Source organism: Schistocerca cancellata, chromosome 4 (genome assembly GCF_023864275.1).
Source record: "Schistocerca cancellata isolate TAMUIC-IGC-003103 chromosome 4, iqSchCanc2.1, whole genome shotgun sequence".
NCBI classification, from domain to species: Eukaryota; Metazoa; Arthropoda; class Insecta; order Orthoptera; family Acrididae; genus Schistocerca; species Schistocerca cancellata.
In genome coordinates this window covers 566,097,242-566,117,784 of record NC_064629.1, presented here as the reverse complement: position 1 = coordinate 566,117,784, position 20,543 = coordinate 566,097,242, and the positions used below count along the sequence as shown (strand labels likewise).

Below are 20,543 nucleotides of genomic sequence, written 5' to 3'. Positions count from 1 at the left end.
AGTTATGCCGTATTTCTAGATTTCCGGATGGCTTTTGACGCTGTATCACACAAGCGGCTTGCAGTGAAATTGCGTGCTTATGGAATACCATCTCAGTTATGTGACTGCGTAACTTCCTGTCAGAGAGGTCGCAGTTCGTAGTAATTGACGGAAAGTCTTCGAGTAAGACATGAGACAGTCTGAACAGCCATCTTATGCTGTTTGCAGATGACGCTGTCGTTTATCGACTAGTCAAGTCATCAGAAGATCAAAACAAATTGCAAAACGATTTAAAACAGATATCTGTGCGGTGCGAAAGTTGGCAATTGGCCATAAATAACAAAAAATGTGAAGTCATCCACATGAGTGCTAAAAGGAATCCGTTAAACTTCGGTTAAACGATAAATCAGTCAAATCTAAAAGTTGTAAATTCAACTAAATACTTAGGAATTACAATTACGAACAACTTAAATTGGGAGGAACACACAGAAAATGTTGTGGGGAAGGCTAACCAAAGACTGCGTTTTATTGGTAGGACACTTAGAGAATGTAACAGATCTACTAAGGAGGCTGCCTACACTTCGCTCATCCGTCCTCTTTTAGAATACTGCTGCGCGGTGTGGGATCCCGACCAGATAGGATTGACGGAGTACATCGAAAAAGTCGAAAGTAGGGCAGCATGCTTTGTATTATTGCGAAATAGAGGAGAGAGCGCCACTGAAATGATACAGGATTTGGGATGGACATCATTAAAACAAAATGCGTTTTTCGTTGTGGAGCAATCTTATCAGAAATTCCGGCCACCAACTTTCTCCTCCAAATTCGAAAATATTTTGCTGACGCCGACCTACATAGGGATAAACGATCACCATGACAAAATAAGGGAAATCAGAGCTCGTACGGAAAGATGTAGGTGTTCGTTCTTTCCACGCGCTATACGAGATTGGAATAATAGAGAATTGTGAAGGTGGTTCGATGAACCCTCTGACGGACACTTAAATGTGATTTGGAGAGTATCCATGTAGATGTAGATGTAGGCTAAGATTCATAGGAAAATCTTATGAGAACGAAATTCATCCACGAAAGAAATGGCTACCAAATAACTTGTTCGACTATTCTTAAGTATTCTTTGTCCGTATTGGGTCCTCAATAGGTTGATTAATAGTAGGGACTGAGAAGATCCAAAGAAGAGACGCGCATTTTCTCACGGGATCTTTTAGTAAGCTCTAAAAGCTCACGTAGATGCTTAGTGGCGGTCGCTACAAGAGAGGCGTTGTGCATAGCGGAGAGGATTATTGTTGAAACTGCCACGGCGTAAGTTCCACGGAGAGTCGGAAAACACATTACTTCCTCCACATTCCTCTTCCGAAAGAATCACAAAAAGAAAATAAGAGAAATTAAGGCTCATATAGATGTTCATCGGAAGTAGTTCTTTCCAGCATTAGCAAATGGAATAGGATGAAGAGGGTCGGATGAGAGTGCAAGTAGAATTACCATTCGTCACACACAGTATGGTGGCTTCTGGAGTACAGATGTGTATGTTGTTACTGTCGTCTTTGTTATACATTACTGATAAGCGAGGTCCTCGCCAGGCCATGAAGGACATAGGGAATTCTGCGGGCCACTGTATCATCCTCCCTTCCGGCGTCATGCGGATGTGATATGGAGGCGCATTTGGTCAGCACACCACTCTCGCTGCCGTTTTGCAGGCTTTCCAGACCGTGAAGCCGCAATTACTAGGTAAAGTAGCTCCTCAGTTGGCATCACGACGTCGAATGCATCCTGTACCAGTCCTCGCAGCAAGGAAAACTTCTTAGCAGTACCGCGAATCGAACCCGGGTCCTCCGCGTGGTAGTCATCTACGCTGATTACTCAGCTACTGAGCCTTCTATTGCATTCTATTAAACAGTCTATAACGTAATGTATGAATGTAGCACCACGCTGTTTTATGAACTGATAAAACGTCAGCTGGTTAATCACACTACTGATGTCAGAAAGTTAAGCAGGTACGAGGTATGGGCACTCAGTTCACTGCGAAGGATTTTGTCGCAAGCGTGAGCTTTTGCTCGAGTCATGAATGGGGAGCATTTATCTCCAGAGTTTAAGTATGCAGATGTAAGTTCTGCTTTTTTAAAAAAGACAAAATTTTCCACCAAATATACAGGACTAAATATAATCATCCCTACACCTGCAATTTGCGATGAATTTTCGATAAAAGGAAATTGAACATAGATCAAAGAGTTAGAAAATCAGAAAGGAATTACTACTGGAACATCCTCTGCAGACAATTTGTTTCCGTTGAAACTGCTAGTAAATAAATCCGTTAGACATGTTATACAATGTGATTTCTTTAAGCAAAAAAAGTATGCTACTGTGATCCAATTTAAATGAAACACATGTGAGTTTAGTGTCTAATAGTGATTCCGATTTCCTGCCCAGTGCAAGTATCGATACGGAATACAGGCTAGAGATACCACGGCCGCAGCTTGCTCCTACAGAGGGCGCTGCAGCAGCCATGTCACGTGGGCTTGTCTACTGATGCGTAAATACCACAGACCTGCACTAGCCCGGCAGTTCTCACCAGTCTCTGATGCCCACAGTATGCGCCATTGATAACAGAGTGGTTGACCTTGCCTGTATTTACGTTTCCTAGGATTAACTGCGCATGCTTTCAGTGACTATCGCAAAATTCTACACTCTGCATCTGGTTAGCAGTTCATTTCTTGAACTCTGCCTTCATCGACCACAGGAATCACCTTTTTGTTTCACCAGTTCTACGTCTCTACTACTACGAGTAGCCACAAATTGTGTTCTACCTACGCTAGGTCGGATAGAAAAATGGGTACGAAAAACAATAAACTGTAGAATTAACTTACATACTTCTCTACAATACACATTCCTCCATACTCTGTAAACCACTGCACAAAGTGTAAAGGAGGTTCCTTAGCGTACCATTATCATTTTCCCTTCTATTTCGTTCGAGGATAGTATACGAGAAGAAGGAGTACAGTACCTCCTCTGTACAAGCCCATTTTTTTTTTAAATTAGCGTTGTGGTTATTACACAACACGTAAGGATGAGCAAGTGCAGGATGGCCCGTAGGTGTAAAACACCCTTGTAAAACAAAAACAGGTAGATAAACAGAAATTTAAAGTTAGCATTATTAGACGTGAGAGGAGGAACGACCTGCAAGTCTATGTTACTAACATGGTGGTCTTTTGGAAATCGCCATCTTGGAGGAAACTCATGATTTTCAAACGAAAAAGAGGTCACCTACCATATTAAACTAGGGTCGCGCTTTACGAAAACTACTGTTCTGCAGTTTTGGTACATTACATAAATTAAGTAGTAAATTGTAGGAATACGGGTAGTATTGGTAGCATTGGTAGGGAAAAAAAAACAGACGAATGTGTTACAGGAACTGGGAGCCGACGACTTCTCTTTGTTTTTTTGTATGTTTTGCACATAATTAGGACCGCACATTATTCAATGATAATCTACTGTATATTTTATATCCTTAAAAATATAAATTGCATTTTATAAGCAATAAAAATTAGTTGATCCCACAACTTCTGCGCTATTATGTATCCAAAGTAATTGCTTTTGATGCAAGTACAAACATAAAAAACTGTAGAAATTATTGTCATTTTGTACTCAACAGAACGTTCTTCATCATGACCAAAGGCAAGAGTTTCCTGTTATTACTGATAACTGCGAAAGTTGTTTATAAATAACAGAAACATGTTTTATATGAGCTCGACGAAGTATGGAAGCAGTGTTTGATATCTTTTTGTTCTGCGGTGTTATTTTACCTTTTTTGAGGATATTACCTTTTCTAACGCTGTATGATACATCTGTATTGTTCTTTTACTTTCAATTCAATATCCCTCTGTTTTACGTAACAAATCAAAGATTCTCGAATGAAACTTGAATTAAACATTGACAGTTTTAATTTTTTGCTATAAAGACTATTTGCTTTGAGTAACACACAGGAACATAACTATGTAGAACAAAAATGTTCTGTAGGTTACGTGGCCTTTTATATACCCTCAGTCAGCTTCTAGACAGTTCACCTCTTCTGGTTTCTGGAGGAATCTATATAGTAAGACACTGATAGTATACGCAGACAAGGAGATTGAAATGAGGTAACACCCGATGCAATACACCTACCGCGCAAGTAATGTGGTTAAGATCTTAATTGACTAAGGCTACTAGGAAAACTACCTTAGTCTACACTTACTTATGATGATCTACTGTAGCTTACGGTAGTTTTACAACTCTTTATTAAACAGACAGAGAATTACACGAGAAAAACAACTGTGTCTTTCATTTGAGTGTGACTTCATCTTCAGGACAGTAGCTGACTGGAGGCGTTTAGTGTGGTCCGTCGAATCACGACTTTTTCTCTTTTCAAATGCCACAAGACGTCGAGTGCACCAACGATTCAATGAGTCGTTTAATCTGCAGAATATGGAGGATGTAGTTTAGGTTGGAGTTGGTTATATGTTTTTTGGGGGGCGTTTCCTGCACCATTACTTGGAGTCACTCGTTTAAGTTACCGTGAACGTGACTCTAAATGTTTATTTCATCGTTCTGGGTGATCATCTGTTGCCATTTCTTCTACATGTTCAAGATGAGTCTGCTGTGGACTCTCCTGTCTTGCAATATGATAAAAGTTGTATTCACAGGGCTGCACACACACATCCCTGGTTTGAAAAACACTCAGGTACCTTATCGCACCTCGGCTGGCTCACTGTATCACCCGATGTTAACTGCTGGTGGCCTGGCACTATCCCTCCCACCCCCTCGAATGAAATGAACAATACACGATTAAAAAATCTAAAATCTTGTAGCTTAATAGCGCAAGGGGCGATCAAAATGTTTCCGTCTGAGGGCGATGCTGCAATATACACTGAGGCGACAAAAGTCATGGGATATCTCCTAATATCGTGTTTGACCTCCTTTTGCCCGGCGTAATACAGCATCTCGACATGGCATGAACTCAACAAGTCGTTGAAAGTCCCCTACAGAAATACAGAGCTATTATGCCTCTATAGCCGTCCATAATTGCGTGCGAACTGATCTCTTGATTATGTCCTATAAATGGTCGATGGGATTCATGTCAGGTGATCTGGGTGGCCAAATCATTCACTTAAATTGTCCAGAATGTTCTTCAAACTATTCACGAACAATTATGGGCTGGTGATGTGACATCATTGTCTGGGAACATGACGTCCATGAATGACTGAAAACGGTCTCTAAGTAGCTGAACATAAGGATTTCCTGTCAATCATTGGTACAGTTGGGACACAGGACGCAGTCCATTCCATATAAACACAGCCACACCATTATGGAGACACCCTCGGCTTGCACGATTCCTTGTTGACAACTTGGGTCCACGGCTTTGTGATGTTTGCGCCATACTCGAACCCTACCATCAGCTATTACCAACTGAAATCGGGACTTATCTTACCAGGCCACAGTTTTCCAGTCGTCTGGGGTGCAACCGATATGGTGACGAGACCAGGAGAGGCACTGTCTGCTGTTCCATTCCATTAATGCCAAATTTCCCCGCCCTGTCCTAACGGATATGTTCGTCGTACGTCCCACATTGATTTCTGCAGTTATCTCGCGCAGTGTTGCTTAGCACTGACAACTCTACATCTACATGGATACTCTGCAAATCACATTTAAGTGCCTGGCAGAGGGTTCATCGAACCACCTTCACAATTCTCTATTATTCCAATCTCGTAGCCAATGGTTGGTTCAAATGGCTCTGAGCACTATGGGACTTAACTTCTGAGGTCATCAGTCCCCTAGAACTTAGAACTACTTAAACCTAACTAATCTAAGATTATCACAAACATCTATGCCCGAGACAGGATTTGAACCTCCGGCCGTAGCGGTCGCGCGTTTCCAGACTGTAGCTCCTAGAACCGCTCGGCCACCCCGACCGTCCGCAGCCAATGCAATAGCAGCTGCTGTGGGTCGTTAAGTAAAGGCCTTTGGCCATAATGTTGTCCGTGATGAAAGGTAATGTTTGAAATGTGGTATTCTCGGAAGACTCTTGACACTGTGGATCTCGGAATATTGAATTCCTACAGATTTGCGAAATGGAATGTCCCATGCGTCTAGCTCCAACTGCCATTCCGCGTTCAAAGTCATGAGACCATAATCACGTCGGAAACCTTTCCACATGAATCAGTTGAGTACAATTGACTGTTCTGCCAATGCATTGCCCTTTTTTATCTCGTGTATGCGATACTATCGCCATCTGCATATGTGCATATTGTCATCCCATGACTAATGTCACATCGCTGTATATGCAACGTAGCGCGTCTCCGATGTGGGTATATAAAACAGACATGTAGGCAAAAGATTAGTGACGCATTCGTGCTTTCCGATGTGTATGCGGTAATTGCGGAAACATGAAATTTGGCGACGTTGTTACCAATGCGTCGAAACAGGAGCAACGTTCTGTTATTCTTTTCTTGGCTGCTTAAGAACAATCGCCATTAGACATCCATCGAAGAATGACGGATGCGTAGGGGGCACCATGTCCGTCGTTCGCTGAGTTCCGTGCTGGTCGTCATTCGAGCACCCACCCTATAGTCCTGATCCCTCCCCATGCGATTAATAAGTCTTCGGTCATTTAAAGATCTTGAATGGTCGACGATTCCTGTCGGACTAGGAGGTGCAGCAGGCAGTTATGGACTTCTTCGTGCGTCTGGATACGGTGTTTAAGCCAACGGATATCTTCAGCCTGGTGCGTAGTAGGTGAAATAACTGCCTCAATACTCACGGCGATTTTGTCTGATTGGCATTCCGATTCTGGACTGCAGGGCTTTCGAACGGAAACTTTTTGATGGCCCCTTACATTAAAGCCATTTTCAATTACCAGACGATGTGTGGGAGTGAGAAAGAGATGTGAATTTTATTTAGATTCTATAAATGAATTGCAAGTAGTGTTGCTCAACATATAAGTGGTTTACTCAGTGAAACTGCATTAAACTGTGTATGCAATAATTATTGAAATTTTATCAAATTCATTAAACATTCACTCACAAATTATTCAAATAATGATAAACAAAAATAAAAAAAATTTGGGTCGCCAGATACTGTAGAAAGTATAAAAAAAACAACAAATAGAATTGAATTGACATCAAGAGCTCACAAGAAGTGAATTATGTAAGGTGCCTTCCCTGGTATTGGCCTTTTAACATGAGCACTGTATGACTTCATTCTAATTTAACATCTAAATAAATTACACGAGACGGGTTGACCTGGTGGAATAAATCAGGAAGGAATAAAAAAAAAACAGCTGAACATATGACTCTCTTAGCGGGCAAACGGTAAATACTGTGCCTTGCGTCTTTATGAGCATCTAACACGTTGCAAGGAAATTCAAGAAAGCGAGAGAAGACGCAAGGCTCAGTATTCACCGTTTGCCCGCTAAGAGAGTCATATGTTCAGCTGTTTTTTTTTTATTCCTTCCTGATTTATTACACCAGGTCAACCCGTCTCGTGTAATTTATTTAGATGTTAAATTAGAATGAAGTCATACAGTGCTCATGTTAAAAGGCAAATACCAGGGCAGGCACCTTATATAATTCACTTCTTGTGAGCTCTTGGTGTCAATTCAATTCTATTTGTTTTTTTTTATACTTTCTACAGTATCTGGCGACCCAAATTTTTTTTATTTTTGTTTATCATTATCTGAATAATTTGTGAGTGAATGTTTAATGAATTTGATAAAATTTCAATAATTATTGCACATACAGTTTAATTTAGTTTCACTGAATAAACCACTTATATGTTGAACAACACTACTTGCATTTCATTTATAGAATCTAAATAAAATTCACATCTCTTTTTCCCTCCAACACGTGGTATCTTGCAGATGCATCCCCATATATACCGTACACTAAACAAATAAAGTGGAAATTCGTTGAGAAAAGATGGGAGCAGACGATGGTTGGTTTGTGGTGATAGGTGGAGTAGGAAAATCGAAGAAAAGAAGCGAGATAAGCGTGATCGGATGAGAACAGGGCAGGGGAAGGAAATCGGCAGTCTCCTTTTTTAAGAGACATCCCGGAATCCGCAGTAATCGACTGAGAAATACGTGACTGTGGAAAGCCGGACAGAGACTGCGAGCAAAGAAGATGTACTATTGCTCGCAAAGACGATTTATTACTGATATAACGATAAGAAGACTGCACTAGTGTATCTTTGAATTCACAGCTTAGCATGGCACACATCGTGTAAAGTGGACGCCACAACTCTGACGAATGCGGGATCAATGCCAACAACTGTTAAAACATTCTCACGTTACTTACGGCTTTACTCCAGATGAACACACAAGCTTTCGGCAATGGACTTCGCTTTGAACTGAATACTTAATCCTCGAAATGGATAAGCGTATTGACGTTGCTAGTATGAGTAACCAGATAACATTTTATCTGGTCATAATCTGCAGAATGTTGCATTCACATCTTATGGTGGGGCTGCTCAGTGAAATGTGTTGGAAGACTCAGTTTACTGACTGGGGACTACAGCACATAATTTATGGTGAAGACGGTACAATCAGTGAGTCGTACGCAAGTAACGTAACTGTATTTTTCCGTTTAACTCTCTTAGGTCGCGATACTCTCGTGGCTGAGTTGGAGGAAGAGCGTGATTAAACAAGAGAGAAAAAATCAGTGTGTGACGTAACTGTCAGCCACACGCGCATGAATACACATGTCAGTTCGACGGGTGCTAGGAGCACATCGGCTGGGGGAGGTATCCTGGTTGGGACAGATGCACGTAGGCGGTGCCTAAGGGGAATGGAGCACCACGTCACGAGACCAAAGGGCAGAAGTCTTGTTTACACGACTACTTGTGGTGGCTCCACGTCACACGCCAGTGTGTAAATCGGCCGCCAGCCAAGTCGCGACTGAGTCGGTGACGTTAATGATCAGTTGATTTTCCCGAGTTGTTCCAAATTTTAAAGTTCTGAGTTTGCTGAAGACTGCATGAGTGGAGAGAAGGGCGGTGGCGTCGTCTGCTAATAGTGGAAACTAACCAATTGTCACCTCTCTCAGTCATGTTATAGTAATGGTTCTGTATCCTCTTAATCTATATTTTATAGTTTGCTTTCTCTTCATGGACAACGGTCGTGTCGCGATGGATACAGCAGTTCCCATCAGATCACCGAAGTCAAGAATCATCGGTCGTGATTGGCACTTGGATGGATGACTATTCGGGTCACCACGTGCTGTTGAACTACCAGGCTGCACCTAAGTTTCGTGACGCCAATTTAGGTGCTTAACCGAGTGCTGGCAGCTCCAGGTCGCGAAAACTGACAACGGCCGCGAAAGCAATGTGTTAACCCCACTCCTCTCCATATCCGCACCAGATAACGCCAGTCGGCTGATAATGAAACGGCGGTGAGTCAGTCCCATTGGAGAGTATGTACTGGACAAACGCTATGTGGTACATAGAGAGAAAGCAAGACACAAAGGATGAAGTAAAAATATGCTATGTATATTGTTTGATGTGTTTCCACGCATACATTTTCTTGAACAAATAAGTATTGATGTTTCGGAATGTTTGAAAACATTTCCAATTATTTCAGTTATCAGCTCTGTGGGGAATTTTCCACTGTCAAGAAACGCCTTCTTTGAATTTTGTTTTGACCATTGATCAGTTCTTTAATTTTGCTACTATATTTGGATTTTTTTGTAGGAGGGGTGGTCCCCCATAATCTCACTTTCGCCGTTCAGAGACAGCACTCACAATATGCGAAATTTTGACACCGAAGACAAAGTACGGGAATAATATTCCGGAGGCGCTGCAGCATTCACTTGCCAAGAGTAGTCGTTTGAGACAAAAATTTTGCTCGTGTAGAGGATGTCTTCTATTGAGCATCGGGCATCAAATAACACGTATCCATGAGATCGATGCTGCGTTGTAAAAGGCAATTCGTTTTCCAGTGACACAAAATGTGTGTAAACGGAGCAGACACGGGCGGGGGATCATCCAAGAGAAGATAAGGGCTGCAAATGGGGAAATCCACTGAGATAAGCGACTTTGAGAAAGAGCAGATTATTAATACTCAGTACCTCGAAAATGGCTAAGCTGGTTGGATGTCAACGTGCTACTGCTCTGAGCACCCACGGAAAGAGGTAGAAGGACTATGAAACTTCCACTAGGCGCTTAATGGTTGGACGTCCACGACTCTTCACAAAATGTGGGATTCGGAAGCTTGTCTGTTGTGTAAAGTAGGATGGATGGTGATCTGTGACATCTCTGCTGGAAGCGCACAACGCTGGTGGAAGAACAAGTGTTTCGGAGTGCACTGTTCATCATACATTGTTGAACATAGAGCTCCGCAGCGGACCACCCTACATGTTCGCATTATAACCTAACGACTGGGCACGGACCATCGGGATTCGACTGTCGATCAAAGGAAACGTGTCGGCTCTTCGGGTGAATCACATTTTTGCTACACTAGTTTGCTGGTCGTCTCCACAAACGCCGTCATCGAGGTGAATAGTGGCTCGAAACGTGCAGCGCGCCACGGGCGTAGGTTGGTGGGAGCAGTATTATGCTATGGGAGACATTCTACTGCGCTTGCATGGGACCTCTGGTAGTAATTGAAGACACGCTGATTGCTGCGAACCACCGGTATCCCTTCATGCTTGATGTCTTTCCCGAGGGTGATGTCATCTTTCAGTAGTACAGTTGTCCGTGTCTCGGATCCAGAACGTGATTCAGTGGTTTGAGGAGCATTATAGTGAACCCACGTTCATATCTCGTCGACCAAATTCGCCTGATGTTAATCTTGTGGGACCCATCTGAGTCGCTTTCGGGCGCCATCACCGAGTACGCAAACCAGCGGTCTGTTATTTACACGAATTACATGACCTGTGTGTAGACATATAATGCCAAATACCTCTACAAACCTACCAACAAACTGTCGGATCCCTTATACACAGAATCAGTGAGGTATTTCGTTCCAAAGACGGACAAAACAAGCTATTAAGCATGTGGTCATAATGTTTTGGCTCATCAGTGTAATTCGACCAAATACTATCAACATATGTTTCTGACTTTATATCGGTTAGGTCGATGGGACGTACGCCATTTATTATTCCCCACTGGCTCGCTCAGGAACCGTGCTTCTGATTTGTTACCCGAGCGCATCGGTTAACAGAGGAAAAGGGGATAATGAAAAACAAACCAGTATTAATTGTAAAACTATTTGTTGAAAGACCTGAAAACTTTTTAAAATGGTAGGAGAGGGAGCCGTAGAGGGAATAATTGTAGAGAAGTACAGAGACTGGAATATACCGGGTGACTTTGTGTGATTGTGGAAACACGAATTCACTGCGTTCGTTATTCTAGGGAAAGGGGTCTACAAAAGCGTAAATATCGTCGACATAATGAACTTGACATCAGCCAGCACAGAGGTATATAATAAGTCACTCTTCCCAGGCCGCATTTGTGAATCTTCCGCAAGGTCACTTCAATAAATACTACATTAAGAAGTTTCCCTTGCACGCAGTTGATAGAGATTTGCAGAGAACAGACGAATATATATCAGTATTAACTTAAAAACCGGAAAGTAAAAGAGTGAAGCGTTTCAGAAAAGTTGTTACAGAGGAACGCAGAAAATTAAAATGAGGTTGTCCATAGAATCAGCGAGGAAAGGAATTCGTGGAAAATCTTAAGACTTTAGGGAATAACTTCTATGGTAGGAGAGGGAGCCGTAGAGGGAATAATTGTAGAGAAGTACAGAGACTGGAATATACCGGGTGACAATTACTGAAATATATTAAATACAATCGTCATAACTTCTGAACGGTTTGCGTTAGGACGTTCCAACTGTACGCCTGGTCGCGGGGCATGATGGGAATTAGTATGATCGTTGTTGTTTGGTTTAACGACGAAGCCCCACTTTCATTTGGGTGGGTTCGTCAATAAGCAAAATTGGCGCATTTGGGGGACTGAGAATCCGCATTTCGCGATAGAGAAGTCTCTTCACCCTAAATGGGTGACTGTGTGGTGGGAATAACCGGTGCGATGCTTCTTGATGGCACGGTGACTACCGGACGGTACGTGAAGGTTTTGAAAGATGATTTCATCCCCATTATCCAAAGTGATCCTGATTTCGACAAGATGTAGTTTATGCAAGACGGAGCTCGAACCCATCGAAGCAGGAGAGTGTTTTATGTCCTGGAGGAGCACTTTGGGGACTGCATTCTGGCTCTTGGGTACCCAGAGACCACTGACATGAGCCTAGATTGGGCGCCTATTTACTGGATCTGAACACATGCGACTCCTTTTTGTGGGGCTATATTAAAGAGAAGGTGTACAGCAATAATCCCAAAACCATTGTTGATCTCAAAGCAGCCATTCAGGAGGTTATCGACACCGTTGATATTACGACACTTCAGCGGGTGATACAGAATTTCGCTATTCGTCTGCGCCACATCATCGCCAATGATGGCAGGCATATCGATCCTGCCATAACCTAAATCTGAATACATGTAGTGACGTTTACACGTTGTATAAAGTGTGTGCACGCCATAGTTTGTAACTAATTTACGTTTTTTCCATATATTTCAATAACTGTCGCCCTGGACATGACAAATAGATTTGAGGACGTTGGGTTAAGTCGTGCTTTGAGATGAAGATATTGACAGAGGTGAGGAATTTCTGGCGTCCCATATCAAAGAGGTCAGGAATCTGATAAATACAAAGAAAATCACAAATAAATTCACTACACAGAAGGTATACAGTGATTCCATCCAGAACTCGACATTTACATACAAACAGATACGTAAAACGCGAGAACGAAACGTCGCAGAGAGGATAGAAGTAGTGAAGACCTTATACATCGTGTGACATTTCTCGTATGGGCAAGGACGATGAGACAGAATATCGAGTCACTGCCCTCTGTATGCGAACGGCGAAACGCAAACGTTTTCACAGCGGGAAGAAGTACGTCTTCTGACGTGGGAAGCTGCCTAAATCGTTTTCGGCCTTCCCCTACTGCTGGAATCAGCCGTGATTCGGCATTCCAGCGGCTTCTACGCTGGAGGATCAGCAGGGAGAGCGGTCGTCCTTGACCTCGCTCCTTCGCTCCACAGGAACGCCAAGTGCTCCGGCTGTGAGGGCCGAGCACACTCCTGTACGACGCTGGTTGCCGGAGTTCCCTGCGCACCACGTACACACGCGACACACACCGATTTAAAGAATGAAATAAAAAATAAAACCAACTTCAAGCACAAACTGAAATCAAATCTGCTTGACAACTCTTCCTGCTAAATAAAGTTAGAGTACAGTTACGTCCAAATCGCGGTGAAAAGACCATAGCGTAAGACAATCAAGTAAATGATTCAGCATGTTGCTACATATGCTATCTGATCAAAAGTATCCGAACACCCAATATATATTGTGGAATTGACCATTAGAGGTGGACCTGCCAGTATAAAAGGAGGCTGTCAGTAGGGGAGCAGTGACAGCAGAATGGGTCGGTCAGGAGAGGTCAGTGACTTCGAACGTGGTCTATACACTGGATGTCACCTGAGTGACAAATCCATCAGCGGCGCTTCAACTCTTGTAAAGCTGCTAGCGTCGTCTGTTGGCGATGTCACTGCAAAGCAGAGACGCGAAGGAACAACACAGCTCAACCAGGACCAGGCAGACCTCATGAACTGAAGGATGGGGCCGTGAAGCATTACGGACGGTTGTTATAAAAAACTGCAAAAAATCTGGAAAGGAATGACTCGTGAGTTCTAAAGCGCTACAGGCTGTCCACCTAACACAATGACTTTGCATAGGAAGTTGAAAAAATGTATAACTGTCGCGCAGCTCCTCATAAGCAACACATTTCTATAGTCAATGATAAGTGACGCTTGACGTGGAGTAAAGAGTGACGTGTCACTGAACAGTGGACGACTGGAAAAGATTGATACCCTGTGCCAATCCGATAGAAAGGTTTGAGTTTGTTGAATGTTCAAAGAACGTTACCTACCGTCATGTGCAGTGCCCAGCAGTGAAGTATAGAGTAAGTGGTGCTGCGCATTGGGGATGTTTTTCGTGGTTAGAGTGTGGTCTCATGGACTGTGCGGCTGGTCCCGGCGGAGGTTCGAGTCCTCCCTCGGGCATGGGTGCGTGTGTTTGTCCTTAGGATAATTTAGGTTAAGTAGTGTGTAAGCAGGTGTTGACAGATGTGAAAATAACCGAACTATCAGTTTAATAAGTCACAGCTGCAAAATACTAACGCGAATTCTTAACAGACGAATGGAAAAACTGGTAGAAGCCGACCTCGGGGAGGATCAGTTTGGATTCCGCAGAAATGTTCGAACACGTGAGGCAATACTGACCCTACGACTTATCTTAGAAAATAGCTTATGGAAAGGCAAACCTACGTTTCTAGCATTTGTAGACTTAGAGGAAGCTTTCGACAATGTTGACTGGAATACTCTCTTTCAAATTCTAAAGGTGGCAGGGGTAAAATACAGGGAGTGAAAGGCTATTTACAATTTGTACAGAAACCAGATGGCAGTTATAAGAGTCAAGGGGCATGAAAGGGAAGCAGTTGTTGGGAAGGGAGTGAGACAGGGTTGTAGCCTGTCCCCGATGTTATTCAATCTGTATATCGAGCAAGCAGTAAATTAAACAAAAGAAAAATTCGGAGTAGGTATTAAAATCCATGGAGAAGAAATAAAAACGTTGAGGTTCGCAGATGACATTGTAATTCTGTCAGAGACAGCAAAGAACTTGGAAGAGCAGTTGAACGGAATGGACAGTGTCTTGAAAGGAGGATATAAGATGAACATTAACAAAAGCAAAACGAGGATAATGGAATGTAGTCGAATTAAGTCTGGTGATGCTGAGGGAATTAGATTAGGAAATGAGACACTTGAAGTAGTAAAGGAGCTATTTGGGGAGCAAAATAACTGATGATGGTCGAAGTAGAGAGGATATAAAATGTAGACTAGCAATGGCAAGGAAAGCGTTTCTGAAGAAGAGAAATCTGTTAACATCGAGTATAGATTTAAGTGTCAGGAAAGTATTTGTATGGAGTGTAGCCATGTATGGAAGTGAAACATGGACGATAGATAGTTTGGACAAGAAGAGAATAGAAGCTTTCGAAATGTGGTGCTACAGAAGAATGCTGAAGATTAGATGGGTAGTTCACGTAACTAATGAGAAGGTATTGAATAGAATTGGGGAGAAGAGGAGTTTGTGGTACAACCTGACAAGAAGGAGGGACCGGTTGGTAGGACATGTTCTGAGGCATCAAGGGATCACAAATTTAGCATTGGAGGGCAGCGTGGAGGGTAAAAATCGTAGAGGGAGACCAAGAGATGAATACACTAAGCAGATTCAGAAGGATGTAGGTTGCAGTAAGTACTGGGAGATGAAGTAGCTTGCACAGGATAGAGTGGCATGGAGAGCTGCATCAAACCAGTCTCAGGACTGAAGACAACAAAACAACAACAACAACAACAACAGTGTGTAAGCCTAGGGACTGATGACCTTAGCATTTGAGTCCCATTAGATCTCACACACATTTGAACATTTTGAGAGTGCGGTCCCGTTATTGTGCTTAAGAAAACTCTAAACATGGAACAATATGAACACATCTTACAGCATTGTGTACTGGTACAGCAGCGAAATATACATTAAGGATAATGCTGATACATGGTGAGAAAAAGCTCTGGTGGGCTGTTTGCACGTTTAAATCACCTCGGGGTATGACCATGCGGTGCATTTGACCTGCGGTCGTCGCACAGTGGCGCTGGCAGCAGTCCACATGCGCAGAGGTGTGCTGGTGCATGTCAGAGTACGGTGCAGCGAGTAAGTGTGCAGACGTTTACAGACGTGCTAATGGTGACTGTGTGTTGAAAATGGCTCAAAGAACACATATTGATGCCGTTATGAGGGGTAGAATACTAGGGCGACAGGAGGCTGGTCAAACACAGTAGGTCGTAGCACCGGCCCTCCGTGTGCCACGAAGTGTGATCTCACGATTATGGCAACGATTCCAGCAGACAGGAAACGTGTCCAGGGGCTACAGTACGGGACATCCACAGTGTACAACATCACAAGAAGACCGATATCTCACCATAAATGCCCACAGACGGCCACAGAGTACTGCAGGCAGCCTTGCTCGGGACCTTACCGCAGCCACTGGAACAGTTGTCTCCAGACACACAGTTTACAGACGACTGAACAGACACGGTTTATTCGCCCAGTGACCTGTAAGGTGCATTCCACTGACCCCTGGTCTCAGGAGAGCCCGTAAAGCCTGGTGTCAGGAACACAGTACATGGTCATTGGAACAGTGGTCCCAGGTTATGTTCATGGAAGAGTCCAGGTATAGTCTGAACAGTGAGTCTCTCTGGGTTTTCATCTGGCGTGAACCAGGAACCAGATGCCAAACCCTTAATGTCCTTGAAAGGGACCTGTGTGGAGGTCGTGGTTTGATGGTGTGGGTTGGGATTATGATTGGTGTACGTACACCCCCGCATGTCTTTGACAGAGGAACTGTAACAGGTCAGGTGTATCGGGACATCATTTTGCACCAATATGTCCACCTTTTCAGGGGTGCAGTGGGTCCCACCTTCCTCCTGATGGATGATAACGCACGGCCACACCGAGCTGCCATCGTGGAGGAGTACCTCGAAACAGAAGATATCAGGCGAATGGAGTGGCCTGCCTGTTCTCCAGACCTAAATCCCATCGAGCACGTCTGGGATGCCCCTACGACACTTGAGGAGCTCCGACAGGCACTGGTGCAAGAATGGGAGGCTATACCCCAGCAGCTGCTCGACCACCTGATCCAGAGTGTGCGAACCCGTTGTGCGTCCTGTGTACGTGTGCATGGTGATCATATCACATATTGATGTCGAGGTACATGCGCAGTAAACAGTGCCGTTTGAAGCACATGTGTTTCGGGACGGTTTTCTCAACTTATCACCAACACCGTGGACTTACAGATCTGTGTCGTGTGTGTTCTCTATGTGCCTATGCAGCTTTGTGTAGTGCCACGTTGTGTGGCATCACATTCTGAAATTATCCTTAATTTATGAGTATGAGTGTACTTAGGGGACGATGATTGTATCAGCGTGACAGTGCAGTGGACAATAACATTCCTTAAATGGACTGGGCCGCCCAGAGTCCCGACCTGAAGCCAATGGAACACCCTTCGGATGAATTTGAACGTCGACACCGCTCCAGACCATAGCTTCCGACTTGACTACCTTCTCTGGTTTCTGCTCTTGAGGAAGAATGGGCTGCTGGCATTCCTCCACAGACATTCAGACACCTCACTGAAAGTGTCCAACAGAGCTCAGGTCACCATAAATGCGAAGGCTGGACACATCCCGTAGAAATGTGCACTAACAGGTGTCCGGACACATTTGATCTGAAAGTGTATTTCATTGAGAAATAGTACTATAGTTGTAAAACTCGTCCACATCGTAACGAGAGGTCGTAATTTTGATGAGCGGAACACGAAAATAAATAACTAACACAACTTGCGTAAGATGAAATTCGAATTTCAGAAGTCGATTTCCAGTATCGTGTTTAACGAACAGCATTTTATTTTGCTAGCCCAATCAAGTACGGGTTTCCGAGTCGTTTGACGCGAAAGGTGTTTGTAAATCGACTGTTCTATTTTCGTCTGCTCGACGAAGTGAGGTTATCTGTATCTTATTAATATATTTAATAAAGAGAAAGCATTACTTTCGTGTGGATGTTAGTGAATTTGTAAAGCGGAGAAGGCGAAAGAGGCAGTTAATGCGTGAGAAACTATTTCATCGCAGCTACTCTTTGTCGAAAAAAGTAAGAAGTGATCATTGATGAAAAATTATTGTACGTCAATATTATTACATATTATTCGAATGAATAAAAACACGTTCCTATATCAGTGCTTAGAATTAACGAGTGTTTTGGTAGTAGCCATTGATATTGTACAAGAGCCTTTGGAACTAAACAAGAGAGCGGGTGTAGCAGTTCACAAATTAGCCAACTATGCAGAATGTTTGGTTTTGCGAAGAAGTTCAGATTTACTAATTGAACAATATATCACTGTTTCTATCGATATTATGTTTTTTAATTTTTGTTTCTACTTCATTTGCAAACGTTTTCCTACACATAGGCGTCCGATTTATATTATACCGTACGTTACTTACACAGAATATATTATCATTTTCATGTTTTGTAAATCAAATGAATACGGTAATATGCTCTGTGTCAATGAACTGTAGTGTTTTGAACATCTAAGACCTGTGTGTGGAAGAACGTTAGGAAATGAAGTAGGAGACAGAAGAGACATGAATGATAATAGCAATTTAAAAGATGACAACTGTTAAATAGTAGTAAATTAAATCATGAGAACTATGCATGATCTTGTCAACCAGATTTGTAAGAAAAAGTGCAACTGGTACAGTGGTCACTGTAGCTGCTCTAAAATAAAGTGAAAACGTGTTTGGTCTAAATAAGACTTTTATTACATTCGCAAAGAAGGAATATATCCCGTACTACTTGTAAAACTGCGACTGCGTCAGAGGGTCTGAAAGACGACCAATTACATAGTTTCCAACAATGATACACCAAACGTTCGCACTCCACTGCCTTTAATGTTCAGTCTGTCTCAGCCAGTGCGTATTCTCAGCGCCCCAATAATACATATTTCTTAACCTCAATGTTTCATTATTTTAAAGAATTCTTCGGAAAAATAACTTACTGCCTTTAAACCGCATCGGCAATAAGCGTCAGTCGCTCGGTTTTGGTGCGACTGACATCTGAAATCCTTCTGGTTAATTTTAAGTAGCTAGCGCAGGATTCGGACAATCCTGGACTGACTTGTCCAGAGTGATTGAGTGATTTGCATTTTCTCTGGAGTTAACGTGAATTATGAGCAACAGCTGCCCTCTGCGTAGCATTGCAGTGGCCTTACATCATTAATGTTTTTCATATTCGCTGAAGTGTCATTCTTGTTGGAAACCGTCTATCACGATACTTTTGTGAGTACAATTCAACAGTTCTCTTCGCCGATCTTCCGCAAGAACTCCCGCGTGAAACAGCAGTCGGTTTGATGTTCAAAACGATATATTTAAATCAGTCCAAATAGACCTACAGATACAGAGAAAATTGCAAATAAGGTTCATAAAAATATTATATTTAGGTTTTATAGAAATATTCAATTTGAAAAGGCACAACATATTCAGCTCTGCACATCTAAATGACAAGTATGACACATGGCTTGTGACAGCCAGAGCGAGAGCACCAGCAGCAGCGAGTACTGTTTGTATAAAGCGTTTATTTTGCATTTTGTTTACGACCTTCCACTAAGGAAGGGATTCTATTTGTGTTTATCTGCTCTGCATAGTAACTAACAGTTCTTGATAAAACTTTACGTAGTTTTCGTGTTAGATTTCTTAGTGTTTTCTTGATCGTTTAGAACAGAAAGCGCTCTAAAACCGTCTTTGTTTGTTTCGCGGCCGTTAGCCACTAGTCACTTGAATCAGCAGTTGTCTTGTGACAGCCAGAGCGAGAGCACCAGCAGCAGCGAGTACTGTTTGTATAAAGCGTTTTTGTACTTATTTGCTGCGCTTAGCTTTTAAATAGTTTTTCTGGGAAAACCTAGCGTAGTTTTCGCGTCTCGTATTTCAGTGAGTGTTTCTTGATTATCAGAGTAGCTCATCAGAAGATTATCTTGGGAATTCGTCACCGTATAGGGTAGGGTAAACATAGTCATGTGTAGGGACTGTGGTTGTTGTGAGCGGACGCAAGGAGAATTGGCCACTCTTCGGGGGCAGGTGGAGGCTTTGTCTGTTAGGCTCATCGAGCTCGAGGCGCAGGCGTCGGCTCGTAGTGGCGTTGGGGCAACTGTGGTGAGACCTATGCCTACTTCGGTGGCCTTGGAATCACATGGAACCCCTGATGTCGCTGCGTCTTCCGGCAGTGAGCATCTTACCGGTCAGCCATCACTCCAGGGTGAATGGCGGACAGTGGTGGGCTCGCGCGTGCCTGGCCGAAAGGCGAAGGTGGGATCTGGCCGCGTGGCAGCTGCCTTACCCCTTTCCAACAGGTACGGGGTGCTTCCTAGTGGTGATGACATCGTTTCCGAGCCACCACAGGATGCCTCGCCTGTTGGGCCAGTGGCCGATTCTCCGGCAAGGTCCCGACAGTCACAGAGGGCGGGCCTATTAGTTATAGGGAGCTCCAACGTTAGGCGGGTTATGGAGCCCCTCAGGAAAATAGCGGGTAGGTCGGGGAAGAATGCCAGTGTGCACTCGGTGTGCTTGCCGGGGGGTCTCGTCCGTAATGTGGAGGAGGCCCTTCCGGCAGCTATTGAACGCACTGGGTGTGACCGGCTGCAGATAGTAGCACATGTCGGAACGAATGACGCCTGCCGCTTGGGTTCTGAGGCCATCCTTGGTTCCTTCCGGCGGCTGGCTGATTTGGTGAAGACAACCAGCATCGCACGCGGAGTGCAAGCTGAGCTTAATATCTGCAGCATAGTGCCCAGAGTCGATCGAGGTCCTCTGGTTTGGAGC

The 20,543-nt window shown here is 43.5% G+C and overlaps 1 protein-coding gene across 3 annotated transcripts in view; it reads right to left on the bottom strand.

Moving 5' to 3' along the window:
* The window catches only part of LOC126183286 (beta-1,3-galactosyltransferase 5-like), a 325,368-nt gene that overhangs the window by 113,597 nt on the left and 191,228 nt on the right, over positions 1 to 20,543 (bottom strand). Inside the window, exon 1 of one of the 3 annotated variants that reach the window (XM_049925119.1) lies at positions 8,316 to 8,341. The exons of the other annotated variants lie outside the window; for them this stretch is intronic. The gene's annotated coding sequence lies outside the window, so the exon portion shown is untranslated. Of the gene's footprint in view, positions 1 to 8,315; positions 8,342 to 20,543 lie in introns of those variants that run through there. 3 annotated transcript variants of the gene reach the window in all.